This window comes from Colobus angolensis, unplaced genomic scaffold (assembly GCF_000951035.1).
Source record: "Colobus angolensis palliatus isolate OR3802 unplaced genomic scaffold, Cang.pa_1.0 Scaffold107, whole genome shotgun sequence".
Lineage (NCBI taxonomy): Eukaryota > Metazoa > Chordata > Mammalia > Primates > Cercopithecidae > Colobus > Colobus angolensis.
The window spans coordinates 2,129,897-2,142,507 of record NW_012111697.1 but is presented as its reverse complement, the minus strand read 5'-3'; the positions used below and the strand labels follow the sequence as shown (position 1 = coordinate 2,142,507).

At 45.3% G+C, this 12,611-nt stretch overlaps 1 pseudogene; it reads left to right on the top strand.

Moving 5' to 3' along the window:
• Nucleotides 1–3,195, top strand: part of LOC105516612 — a 51,770-nt pseudogene extending 48,575 nt beyond the window's left edge.
• Nucleotides 3,196–12,611: the final 9,416 nt, after the last annotated feature.

The window sequence follows — 12,611 nt, the reverse complement described above, 5'->3', positions numbered from 1 at the left end:
CTTCCTTCCTTCCTTCCTTCCTTCCTTCCTTCCTCCCTTCCTTCCTCCCTTCCTCTTTCTTCCCTCCTCCTCCTTCTTCTTCTCCTCTTCCTCCTCCTTCTTCTGCTTCTTCTTCTTCTTCTTCCTCCTCCTCCTCCTCCTCTTCTTCTTCTCTTCTCTTTTCTTTCTTTCTTCTCTCTCTTTCCTGACAGTGTCTCACTCTGTCACTCAGGCTGGAGTGCAGAGGCATGACCTTGGCTCACTGCGACCTCCACCTCCTGGGTTCAGATGATTTCTTTGGCTCAGCCTCCTGAGTAGCAGGGATTACAGGCACCTGCCACACATGCCTGGCTAATTTTTGTATTTTTTTTCTTTTTTTTTTTTCTTCTTCTTCTTCTTCTTTTTTTTTGGTAGAGATGGGATTTCATCATTTTGCCCAGGCTGGTCTCGAACTCCTGACCTCAAGTGATCCACCTGCCTTGGCCTCCCAAAGTACTGGGATTACAGTCATGAGCCACTGCACCCAGCATTTCCTTCTTTCATTTTCTAATAACATGGTCCTCACTTCCTTCTGAACCATCACCAGTAGCATTCTCCAAGTCCAGATTTCTATTAATGGCTTGTTTAAAGCAATTTATACTTTTTCTATGATGCTCATCACAATTCTTCTAGCCTCCACCCACTACCTTATTCCAAAACCACTTCCACAGCAGCACTCTATTTCTAGGTACCAAAATCTTTATTAGTTATCTATTTCTGCTGTGCTATAAAGGATTCAGTAGGTTTAGGTAGTCTGATTCTTCCACATTCCAGAGAAAGGTTTGGTCCTTGCCTGGCTACTGGGAGACAACCTCTAATCTCCTGGAATCTCCTGTCTGTTAAGAGTGTCTTTGTTTATCTGAGGCCTTGGGCCATGTAAGATAGTTCATGTTAACAATGTGATTGATGGCAGGGGCCTTATACTACCCAGTATGATCTCAATCTCTGGAGGTGCTGGAGACTGGAGTCAGCCATGCAGGCAGTCAGCCATGCCTAGGTAACCAACCTTCAATAAAAGCCCTGGACATAAAGGCTTCAGTGAGTTTCCCTGTTTGGTAATACTCTGTGGGAGCTGTCATTCATCATTGCTGGGAGAATTAAGTGCTGTCTACATGACTCTACGGTGAGAGAACAACTGGAAACTGATGCCTGGTCTCTCCCGACTCTGCCCTATGCATCTTTTTTTCATTGATGATTTTAATCTGTATCTGCTCGTTGTGATAAACTGTAACCATGAGTGTAATGGCTCTGCTGAATTCTATGAGTCCTTCTAGTGATCATTGAAACTGAGAGTGATATTGGGAAATCCCTAAACACAGCTGCATAAAAAATTACCACAAACTTAGTGACTTAAAAGAAAACATGCATTTATTATCTCACAAGAGTTTGGGCACAGATTAACTGGATCCTCTTCTTAGGGTCTCACAGGGCTGCTGTCAAGGGATTGGCTTGAATGTGTTCTAATCGGGAGGCTCAGCTGGGGAAGAAGGTGCTTTCAAGCTCACTCAGGTTGGTGATAGAACTCATTTCCTTGTGGTTGTGGGACTGAGGGTCCTGGCTTATTGCCGGCTGCTTTCAGCTCTTAGAGGTTGTCTTTAGCTTCTTGGTAGATTGGCCTCCCATCTTGGCTGCTCATTTCTTCAGAACTATCTTGAGAGACAGTGTTAGAGTGAGTTTGATAGCAAGATGGTGTCTTAATAGTATGTAAAGTAATCTTGGGAATGACATCCTATTGATTTTGCTGTATACAGTTGGTTAGAAGCAAGTCACAGCTTTGCTCACACTCAAGCAAAATATGTCCTCCTTCAAGGGGAGGAGTTTATTCAAGGATGTGAATACTCATCTTAGAGTGTGTTTACCACACAACTTCCCTATATGGGGAAAGAGAGAGAAATGGGGCAGTAATGAGAGGGGAAAGAAAGGATAAAACTATTTTTTTTCTTTTTTTTGGAGATAGGGAGTGGAGTGGAGTGATGTGATGCAATCACAGCTCATTGCAGCCTCAAACTCCTGGGCTTAAGTGATCCTCCCCCTTTAGCCTCCCTAGTAGCTGGGACTACAGGTGCATGCCACCATGTCCAGCTGATTTTTAATTTTCTTTTGGTAGAGACAGGAGTCTCATTATGTTGCTCAGATAAGTCTTCAAGTCTTGACCTCAAGTGATCCTCCCACCTTGGCCTCCCAAACTGCTGGGATTACAGGCATGAGCCACTGCACTCAGCCAAAACTTATTTTTTTTTTTGACATGGGGAAAATTTGTGCTGATAGGAGTGGTTCACTAGAGAGGAAATGATTGATAAAATCCTGTTTTATGGGTCAGCCATTACAGTCTTTTAAATATTCAATGCAATTAAAATTCTTATTTTGTCTCTCATATATCACAAAATACGTAATGTATGGGCCCCACTTTCCCCAAATATAAAATGTAGATGTTGACCGGGAGCAGTAACTCACACCTGTAATCCCAGCACTTTGGCAGGCTGAGGTAGGAAGACTGTTTGAGGTCAGGAGTTCCAGACCAGCCTAGGCAACAAAGTGAGAACCTGTCTCTACAAAAAATAAGATAAAAAAAATTCAGCTGAGCGTGGAGGTGCATGCCATAGTCCTAGCTACTCAGGAGGCTGAGGTGGGAGGATCACTTGAGTCCCAGGAGTTCAAGCCTGCAGTGAGCTATCATTGTGCCACTGCACTCTTGGTTGAGTGACTGAGACAGACCCTATCTCAAAATATAAAATAAAATAAAATAAAAAATCATGTTCACTGAAAGGGTTTCAGATAGACTCGGTATTTGCGGCTTCACTACGATGCTATTTTATTTGTAATTCTGGGATAGGCTCTGAGCCTCAGAGCACCCTACAGTGGCTATTGTTATGACGGCACACATGAAGATGTCCTGTCGATTGTGTGGCAATGAGTTTGTCAGAGATGGTGACAGGGACGCACATTTTTCAGTCTCCCGGAATACGTGTTTCTCCATCTTCAGCTTTTGAGTGGTTTTGCCTACAGAAAGGCCACGGCGCAGTGCCCCCTGCTGGTGAGTGGCAGCCAGGCGTGTGCGTCATGTCAGTGACGGACAGAGTGGGTCCCTTTGCTGACACGGACCCTGGGGCTGATGCTGAGCCTGCCAGGTTATTTCAGATCAGGTCATTAAAGCAACAGAAGGTCGACTCTGTGTAAAACGAGCAGCTCCCAGTAATCTCTACATTTTTTAGACATGTGATGATTTGCTATAGCTCACTTTGGCTGATAAAATATGAACACTTCACAAAATATTTGTATTTCAGTCTCTGTCTTTGTTCATTTAACAAGCCATTTTGCCCTAATTCCCAGAAGCTGTATTCTTGTTCCATTGGGAAACCTAACTTGGGCCTCAGCAGAGAAGATTTTAAACATGAAATAGGTTAGGAGTGTTAATTTAAAAAAAAAATCAGAAAAACATTTAAAATAAAAAAGCCCCTTTCTCTTTCACTTCAGTGATATGAATTAGCATTCATTTGTGCAGGTTTCTAAATGGTGACGAGCATCTTAAAGAAAATTAATTAAAACTAAGAACCAGATTAGTGTTTAGATTATTATTTTAACCTTGGCCTTTGGTGAAGGTAGTAGTTTTATAATGAATAAGTATCCCTTTAATTTTGTTCCCATCTAACCGCTTTGTATATATCTGGGGTGAGTATGTCACGACAGTGACATTTTTGGTAGCCTTTAATTCAGGAATGCGGTCCACACACTTCAGGATTTTAGTGTCTTAGGTTCACGGGCTGGTGGCTTCTCTACTTAGGCAGTTAGTTCCATGAGGCAGGAAGGAAACCAGGAGAATGTGTATCCTCAAACCCAAGTGAACCAGGCATAGGAGGAAGAGCTCTGTTGAGTGAGCTGTGACAATCAACCATTGTGGAGGTCATAGTTAACTTGCTGGGAGCAGTTTTGGTGGAGGGATGGGACAAAGTCTGATTAGAAAGGGTTTATAAGAAAATGGGCTTTTCCAGGTGCCCACCAGTGATGGGCTGGATAAAGAAAATGTGCCGGGCGCATGGCTCACGCCTGTAATCCCAGCACTTTGGGAGGCCGAGGCAGGTGGATCACAAGGTCAGGAGATGGAGACCATCCTGGCTAACACGGTGAAACCCCGTCTCTACTAAAAAAATACAAAAAACTAGCCGGGCGAGGTGGCGGGCATCTGTAGTCCCAGCTACTCGGGAGGCTGAGGCAGGAGAATGGCTGGAACCTGGGAGGCGGAGCTTGCAGTGAGCTGAGATCCAGCCACTGCACTCCAGCCTGGGCGACAGAGTGAGATTCTGTCTCAAAAAAAAAGAAAAAAAGAAAAAAAGAAAATGTGGTACATACACACCATGGAATACTATGCAGCATTAAAAAAAATAATGTTATCATGCCCTTTGCAGCAACATGGAGGCAGCTGGAGGACATTATCCTAAGCCAACTGACCAAGAAAGAGAAAACCGAATACTGCAGGTTCTCACTTGTAAGTGGGAGCTAAGCATTTGGTACACATGGACGTAAAGATGGGAAAAATAGACAATGCAAACTACTAGAGAGGGGAGAAAGGTGGGGAGGCAAGGGCTGAGAAACTACCTATTGGGTACCATACTTACTACCTGGATGACAGGACCATTCATACCCCAAACCATAGCATCATAGAAGGCTTGTAACAAAACTGCACGTTCACCCCTTGATTCTAAAATAAGAGTCTTCCTTATTTCTTTCTCTTTCCCCACTTCTTCCGTTTCTTTCTGTTCCTGAACAAATCCATTTAAAAGTGATTAGGTGGGACCAAGCAAGGCAGACATCCACACAGAGCAGCAGGGAAGCCCTGCCATCCCGAAGCAGGTGAGGAGGGTATCCACATGGGAGGGGTGGGGATGGCCTAGCCTGGGGTGTCAGAGATAGCCAGGGTGAGGTTTGGTGACTGACGCAGAGCATTGGAACCTGAGTTGGATAAGAGGGCCTCCCTGCTGATGGCCAGCCCAGCTGGGCGTATCGGAGCATTGGAGTGTGGAAAGCATTCGTATAGGATGACAGCTAGTGTGGGGTGTCTGATCATGAGGAGGTAAAGAAGTGCTCCGCATAAGAGGACAACCCTATGTGAGGCATCAGAGCCTGACCAGGTGAGAGCATCCATGCAGCGGGTATCAGAATTCAAGCAAGAGTCGGGCGTGGTGGCTCACACCTGCAATCCCAGCACTTTGGGAGGCTGAGGTGGGTGGATCAGGAGTTGGAGACCAGCCTGGCCAACATGGTGAAACCCCGTCTTTACTAAAAATACAAAAATTAGCTGGGAGTGGTGGCGGGCAACTGTAGTCTCAGCTACTCGGGAGGCTGAAGTGGGAGAATCACTTGAGCCTGGGAGGCGGAGGTTGCAGTGAGCTGAGATCCAGCCACTGCACTCCAGCCCGGGCAACAGAGCGAGACTCCGTCTCAAAAAAAAAAAAAAAAATTCAAGCAAGGTGAGGCAGGCATCCACCTAGAAGCGCCGCCTGGCATGGGGTGTTAGAGTTCTATCAGGGTAAAGAGGGCATCCACACATGGTGGGTGGCCCGGTATGCGGGGTGGAGGTGTCAGATCCTGGACAGAGTGAATGTGGGGGTAGAAGTGCCACCTGGCATGGTGTGTCAAAATATGAGTGGCAGAAGGATGGTTGGGGGCTAGGCATGGGCCTGGTGGCTTCCACCTGTAATCCCCACATTTTGGGAGGACAATGGGGAAGGACTGCTTGAGGCCAGGAGTTCAAGACCAGCCTGTGCAACACAGCTACATAATTAAAAAAAAAAATTAGCCAGGTAGTGGTGCACGCCTGTAGTCCTGGCTACTCGGGAGGCTGAGGTGGGAGGATCGCTTGAGTCCAGGAGTGCGAGGCTGCAGTGAGCTGTGATTGTGCCACTGCACTTCAACCTGGGCAACAGAGCCAGACCCTGTCTCTTCAAAAAAATCTTGTTTAAAAAGGAGGATGATGGGGCTAGGAAAGTACAAGATGAACCTGAAGAACCTACAACATCATATTCCAGAAGGTAAGTGTGTGATCCAAGAAGGATGGAGACAAATAAAAAAGACACAGAAGCCATCTTGAAATGGTTTTCATTGGCCCAAACTGGGATAACTGAAGCATTAGATTAATGAGAATAATGGACTGAAAAAGATAGAAATCCATGGATCACATTGGTTAAATGAATAAGTGAATGAATGAATGAACTGAAAGTTTGATGAGGAACAGGATTGTTTACATAGTCTTAAAGTACATCCATACAAAATGCTCAGTAATTATAAAGAAAAAAAGTCTCTTTACAGTAGAGAAGTCCGGAAGACCTCCCCTCACCCCACCCCTTAATCAAGTGACCAAACTGAACATCATCAGCAAAGGGGCAAACCGAAATTATGTGTTACTTAATAAGATGCAATGAAATAACTGTATGCCAAGGATGCATAACCTGAATCTAAAAAAGCCAAACCCAGATTGATGGACAGCCTACAGTTTAACTTGCCTGTAATCTTTTTTTTTTTTTTTTTTTTGAGATTGGGTCTTGCTCTGTTGTCTAGGCTGGAGTGCAGGGGTGCAATCTCAGCTCACTGCAGCCTCAACCGCCTGGGCTCCAGTGATTCTACCACCTCAGCCTCCTGAGTAGCTGGGACTGCAGGTGCATGCCACCACGCCCAGTTAATTTCTTTTCTTTTCTTTTTTTTTTGAGACAGAGTCTTGCTTTGTCACCCAAGCTGGAGTGCGATGGCACAATCCCAGCTCACTGCAACCTCCACCTCCTGGGTTAAAGAGATCCTCCTGCCTCAGCCTCCCAAGCAGCTGGGATTACAAGTGTGCACCAAAAAGCCTGGCTAATTTTTTGTATTTGTAGTAGAGACCAGGTTTCATCATGTTGGCCAGGCTGGTCCTGAACTCCTGACCTCAAGTGATCCACCCACCTCAGCCTCCCAAAGTGCTGGGATTACAGGCATGAGCCACCGCACCCAGCCTAATTTTTTATTATTACTTGTAGAGACGGGGTCTTGCTCTGTTGCCCAGGCTGGTTTTGAATTCCTGGGCTCAAGGGATTCAAACTGGCCTTGCCTGTAATCTTCATGGATGTCAAGGGAAGACTAAGGAACTGATCCAAGCTGCAAGCGGCTAAAGAGACATGACAACCTGGTACAACAGGTAATTTTGAAGTTATTTGTTACAAGGGATATTATTGGACAAAGCTTAAATGAGGTCTAAGGATTTAATGGGAATAATATATCAGTGTTAATTTTCTGTCTTTGATATTTGTCCTGTGGTTTTATGTGAGAACAACCTTTTTTGTAGAACTGTACAGTAAAGTATTCAAGTGTGATGAAACATTATACTGACTCTTTTTTTCTTTTCTTTTCTTTTCTTTTTTTTTTAGAGACAGAGTCTTGCTCTGTCACCCAGGCTGGAGTGCAGTGGTGCAATCATGACTCACTGAAGCCTTGACCTCCTGGGCCCAAGAATCCTCCCTCCTCAGCCTTTGAGTAGTTGGGACTACAGGTGTGCACCACCATGACTGGCTTATTTTTGTATATATATATATTTTTTTGTAGAGATAAGGTTTCACCATATTGCCCAGGCTGGTCTTGAACTTCTGGGCTCAAGTTATACACCTGACTCGGCCTCCCAAAGTGCTGGGATTACAGACGTGAGCCACCGCACCTGGCTGGCCATAATCAGGTGTGTGTGTGTGTGTGTGTGTGTGTGTGTGTGTATGTGTAAAGATCATTTTGACTGCTTTGTGGGGACTGCATTTCGTACAAGCAGAGAGACCAAGTAAAGAGGTTGTTTCATGAATCCAGGTGAGAGAGAAAAGGAGCTCATGTCAGGGTATTAACAGTGGCACCGAAGAGAAGTCTATGGACTTGACCTATATTTGTTGACAATAGAATTGATAGAACGTATTGATGGATTAAATGTTTGCTGCTGGGGGAGGCTGAAGGTAAAATCAAGACAATACGAGAAAAATCAAGGTTATGCTCAGGCGTGGTTAAAGCAGTAGCAGGGAAAGGAGGAGACTGTGCTATCACGGAATGTGAGTATAGTTGAGAAGTCAGCCAAGATGAAGAGAAGAGCTACTGCTGGATTTAGAAACATGGAGCCCATAGGTGATCTTAGCAGAACGATGTGGATGGGTTGTGGGAGCAGAATCCTTCTGACCACGTATTGAGTAGTGAATGAAGGCTGAGAGGTGAAGACATGGAGACCTGGTCATGAGAATCTTTGGAGAAACATGTCAGTGAAGGAAGAGAGAGAGAGGAGCCTTGCTAGAGAAGGACAGGAGGGCTGGAGTTCACTAAGGCAAGTAGGTATTCTGATGGGAAAAACCACAGACCTCTTGGTCAAGGACCCCATGTGGGCAGCCTCAGTAGGAACATTGTGGATCGATGATGAGTAAGGATAGATTTGTGCATGGCTCCATGGAGACCCCAGTTGAGGACATGGTCTGAGGGCAAAGGTGGACCGTGCCTCTGAATTAAACTATTTCTGATACCCAAAGGAATGGGGGATCCTAATAGACATTAAGGTCTCAAAGAAAAGAGGAAATAGTATGTCTTGCTACCTGAGTGCAGGCACTGAAATTCGGATCTGTTACACTACTGTGGTATTCCCAATGGTATTCTTCTGTGATTTCTGCTGCCTGGACTCCTCCTTCACCCTCATCCCCTCCTATGTTCTGTCATTCAAGACTCAGCCCACTGGCCCCAACCTCTGGGGCAAGAACACTCCTCTATCTTCTGATGGCCCCTGGGTGACCACCTCTGTCCTACTGATGGTTGGATTATAATACTGCTCACCCATCTCTCCTTCTCTCTATGCCTCTTAACAAATGTGATACCTGGAAACAGAGCACCTGAGAGGCATTTGAGCATCCTTAGCAGTTAGGAAGGAGCCCAGGTTCTGGAGTTGTATTTGAGCACCACCACTTACTGGTTGTGCATCTGAAACTGCCTTTGCAAAAGTGCTAACAGTGAGAAAATTACAACAGTGAAAGAGATCCGATCTAACCAACTCCTATCTCACCTTCAACCTCCAAACTGCCCTTAGGCATTACTTCGTCTCCATCCTTCTTGGAGCACACACTTACCTTCTGGAATATGATATTCTAAGTTTCTCAGGTTCATCTTGTACTTTCCTAGCCCAGTCATCCTTCTTTAAAAAAAATTTTTGTTTTGAAGAGACAGGGATCTGCTCTGTTGCCCAGGTTGGAGTGCAGTGGCACAATTACAGCTCACTGCAACCTCGCACTCCTAGACTCAAGCAATCCTTGGGTCAAACTAACTTCGGGAGAAACTTAATTTATAGTTTAAATAGCAATAGCCCCTACCCCAAAACTAAACTACCTCTGTAAAGCCCACTAGGTTAGGAGGATGAGAGGAACCTGAGATCTGCTAAGGTATAGACATAAATGATGACCAGCCATTATTCCAGAGGTCACAAGATTGCAACCTCCCCAATTACTTCTGCAGATAACATCACTGTTGTAGAACCTAAGACTGGCTTTTTGAGATTTTTGCACTTCTGACCTGGACCAGCCAACCAGTCCGGTGGCCCCACCCAGAAGCAGACTCAGTACACATTTTCCACACCCCTCTGATTGCATCCCCAGCCAATCAGCAGTGCCCTTTCCCTTGACTGACAAAGTTGAAAAATCCTACCCTTTGAATTTTCAGGTAGGCTGGTTTGAGTAATACTAAAACTCTGGACTCCCGTTCAGCCAGCACTGCATGAATTAAACTCTTTCCCTATAGCAATTCCCCTGTTTGATAAATCAGCTCGATCTGGGCAGCAGGCAAGATGAGCCCGTTGGGTGGTTACACATCCTTAGCATACTGCCTAACGCCTCTGTGCTTTCTTCTTCATCTGTAAAGTGGGGATATTAAAAGTACCTACCTCATAACACTGTTGTGAGTGTCAGGGGCGTTTGAACCAGAGCAACTCCATCTTGAATAGCGGCTGAGTAAAATAAGACTGAGACCTACCAGGGTGCATTCTCAGACAGTTAAGGCATTCTAAGTCACAGGATGAGACAGGAGGTCAGCACAAAATACAGGTCATAAAGACCCTGCTGATAAAACAGGTTACAGTAAAGAAGCCGGCTAAAACCAAGATGGTGATGAGAGTGACCACTGGTCATCCTGGCTGCTGCACTACCTCCAGCACCATGACAGTTTACAAATGCCATGGCAACGTCAAGAAGTTACCCTATATGGTCTAAAAAAGGAAGACATGAATAATCCACCCTTTGTTTAGCATATAATCAAGAAATAACCATAAAAATGAGCAACCAGCAGCCCTTGGGGCTGCTCTGTCTATAGAGTAGCCGTTCTTTATTCTTTTCCTTTCTTAATAAACTTGTTTTCACTTTATGGACTTACCCTGAATTCTTTCTTTTTTTTTTTTTTTGAAACGGAATCTCACTCTGTCGCCTAGGCTGGAGTGCAGTGGCTGGATCTCAGCTTACTGTAAGCTCCACCTCCCGGGTTTATGCCATTCTCCTGCCTCAGCCTCCCGAGTAGCTGGGACTACAGGCGCCCGCCACCTCGCCCGGCTAGTTTTTTGTATTTTTTAGTAGAGACGAGGTTTCATCGTGTTAGCCAGGATGGTCTCAATCTCCTGACCTCGTGATCCGCCCATCTCGGCCTCCCAAAGTGCCTGAATTCTTTCTTAGGCAAGATCTGAGAACCCTCTCTGGAGGTCGAGTTCACGACCCCTTTCTGGTAACGTGAGGATTAAATTGAGACAACCCCTGTAAAGTGGTAACCGCGCCAGGCAGATTGTAAGCACTCAATAAATACTGCTATCATTAGGACATAGAAGATCCTGACGCATTGCTGTTGAAAGAATAAATGAGCAAATGAAAGAATAAAGCAGGTCGTAAAAATGCCCAGAACATGTGTCAGCCTGGCTTTCAGGGTCTCTTCTGCCAGGCCTACCTGGTGCATTGCACAAATTCTCAGAGCCATTGTTCAGCCCCTGTGCGTGGAGGGATATGAGGACAGAGGAGGCGTGGTTTCCTCGGGGTGCCTGGTACCTGGCAGAGTCATCTAGAATGTTTCATAAATGTGTACATGCCTGGGCCCTGTCCTTGGTGTGTTGGTCTCCAAGGTGTGGGCATGGCCCCAACACACACATGTCTATAAAGCCTTGGGTGGCATGTTTTCCTGGTTAGAGCTGGCTGTTTGACCGTGTAGCTAAGGCTCTTTCTACCTCTGAAGGGCTTCAACTCTGTGATTGCCTGTCTTAGTTCACTCCTGGTTTCTGCATATAATGGTGAAACATCTGAAACTACTCTTTGCAATCAAAGCTTTAGGAAGGAGTAACTAGATGGCATTGTATTTAATCATGAAGAAATTATATTTTCTTACGAAACTATTTTCTTAAATCATATATCTGGGTTCCCTATGTGTACATTACAGTGAAGGGATGTTTTAAAACTTTTGATTTACATGGATGACGATTCCACCCTGCCCCAAGGCTCGTAGAGAACAGTTTGGTGATTTTCTTCCCAGTGGGGTGGTAAGTGTCATTGAGAGACACAGTCCCATGGGTGGTGGGGGTCTGGCTGGGAGGATGTGCTTGGCTCAGGGTAAATTGTCTGTGTGACTGAACACCCCTTAGCCCACTCCATCAGGCTGTCCTGAGGCAGGAGGCTGGGGTATCTTGTTCACACATCAAAGGGAGCACATACTTTTGTGGGTGAAAATGAATATAGTATTATTGGTTTTGTGAGTGTGTATGTGTGAGAGAGACAGAGAGAGAGAGAAGAGAGAGAGAGAGAAAGAGAAAGAGAGAGATAGGGTCTTGCTCTGTTGCCCAGGCTGGAGTACAATGGCACAATCACAGCTCACTGCAGCCTCAATGTCTCCGGGCTCAAGTGATCCTCTTATCTTGGCCCCCTAAGTACCTGGGACTACAGGTGCATGCGATCATGTCCGGCTAATTTTTTGGTATTTTGTAGAGATAATGTTTCACCCTGTTGCTCAGGCTCAAACTCCTGGGCTCAAGCAATCCGCCCATTTTGGCTTCCCAAAGTGCTGGGATTATAGGCACGAGCCGTCGTGCCTGACCTGAATATAGTACTGTTGTTTTTTACAGTCATAAAAGTAGCTCAAGAGTAAAGGTGGTGGATTCAACATGTGTTTACTTTTGGTCCTTCCTGAAACCCAACCAAAGCAAGAGTAAAAGGATCTTTTAAAAAGAAAAATCCATTAGAACAAAAAGGAGAAGAAAGAAGAAAAATAGTGACAACATTTTGGAAGCTAGAAAGCACTTGAGTGAGAGGTAGCTGACTTAGCAGACACGAGAAAGCTGTATTCCAAGCTGCCGGGAGAAAAGCCAAAAAGCATCCCAATTTATTTGACAAAATCCCCAAAAGACTTAGGCATAGACAGACTGAAGTTGAAGGTGGGTCTAAAAATAGGAAAATTATGTGAAAAGCTGTCTAAGGGCCAGTTAGAGCCCCATACCCTCAGCCCGCCTCTGCATTCCCGGAGGCCCGCCCTCGTTCTGTATCAACAGAGGGCAGCAATTTTGTTATCAGGGAGATGACCACTGACAGCCTTGTTCACCCAGGACT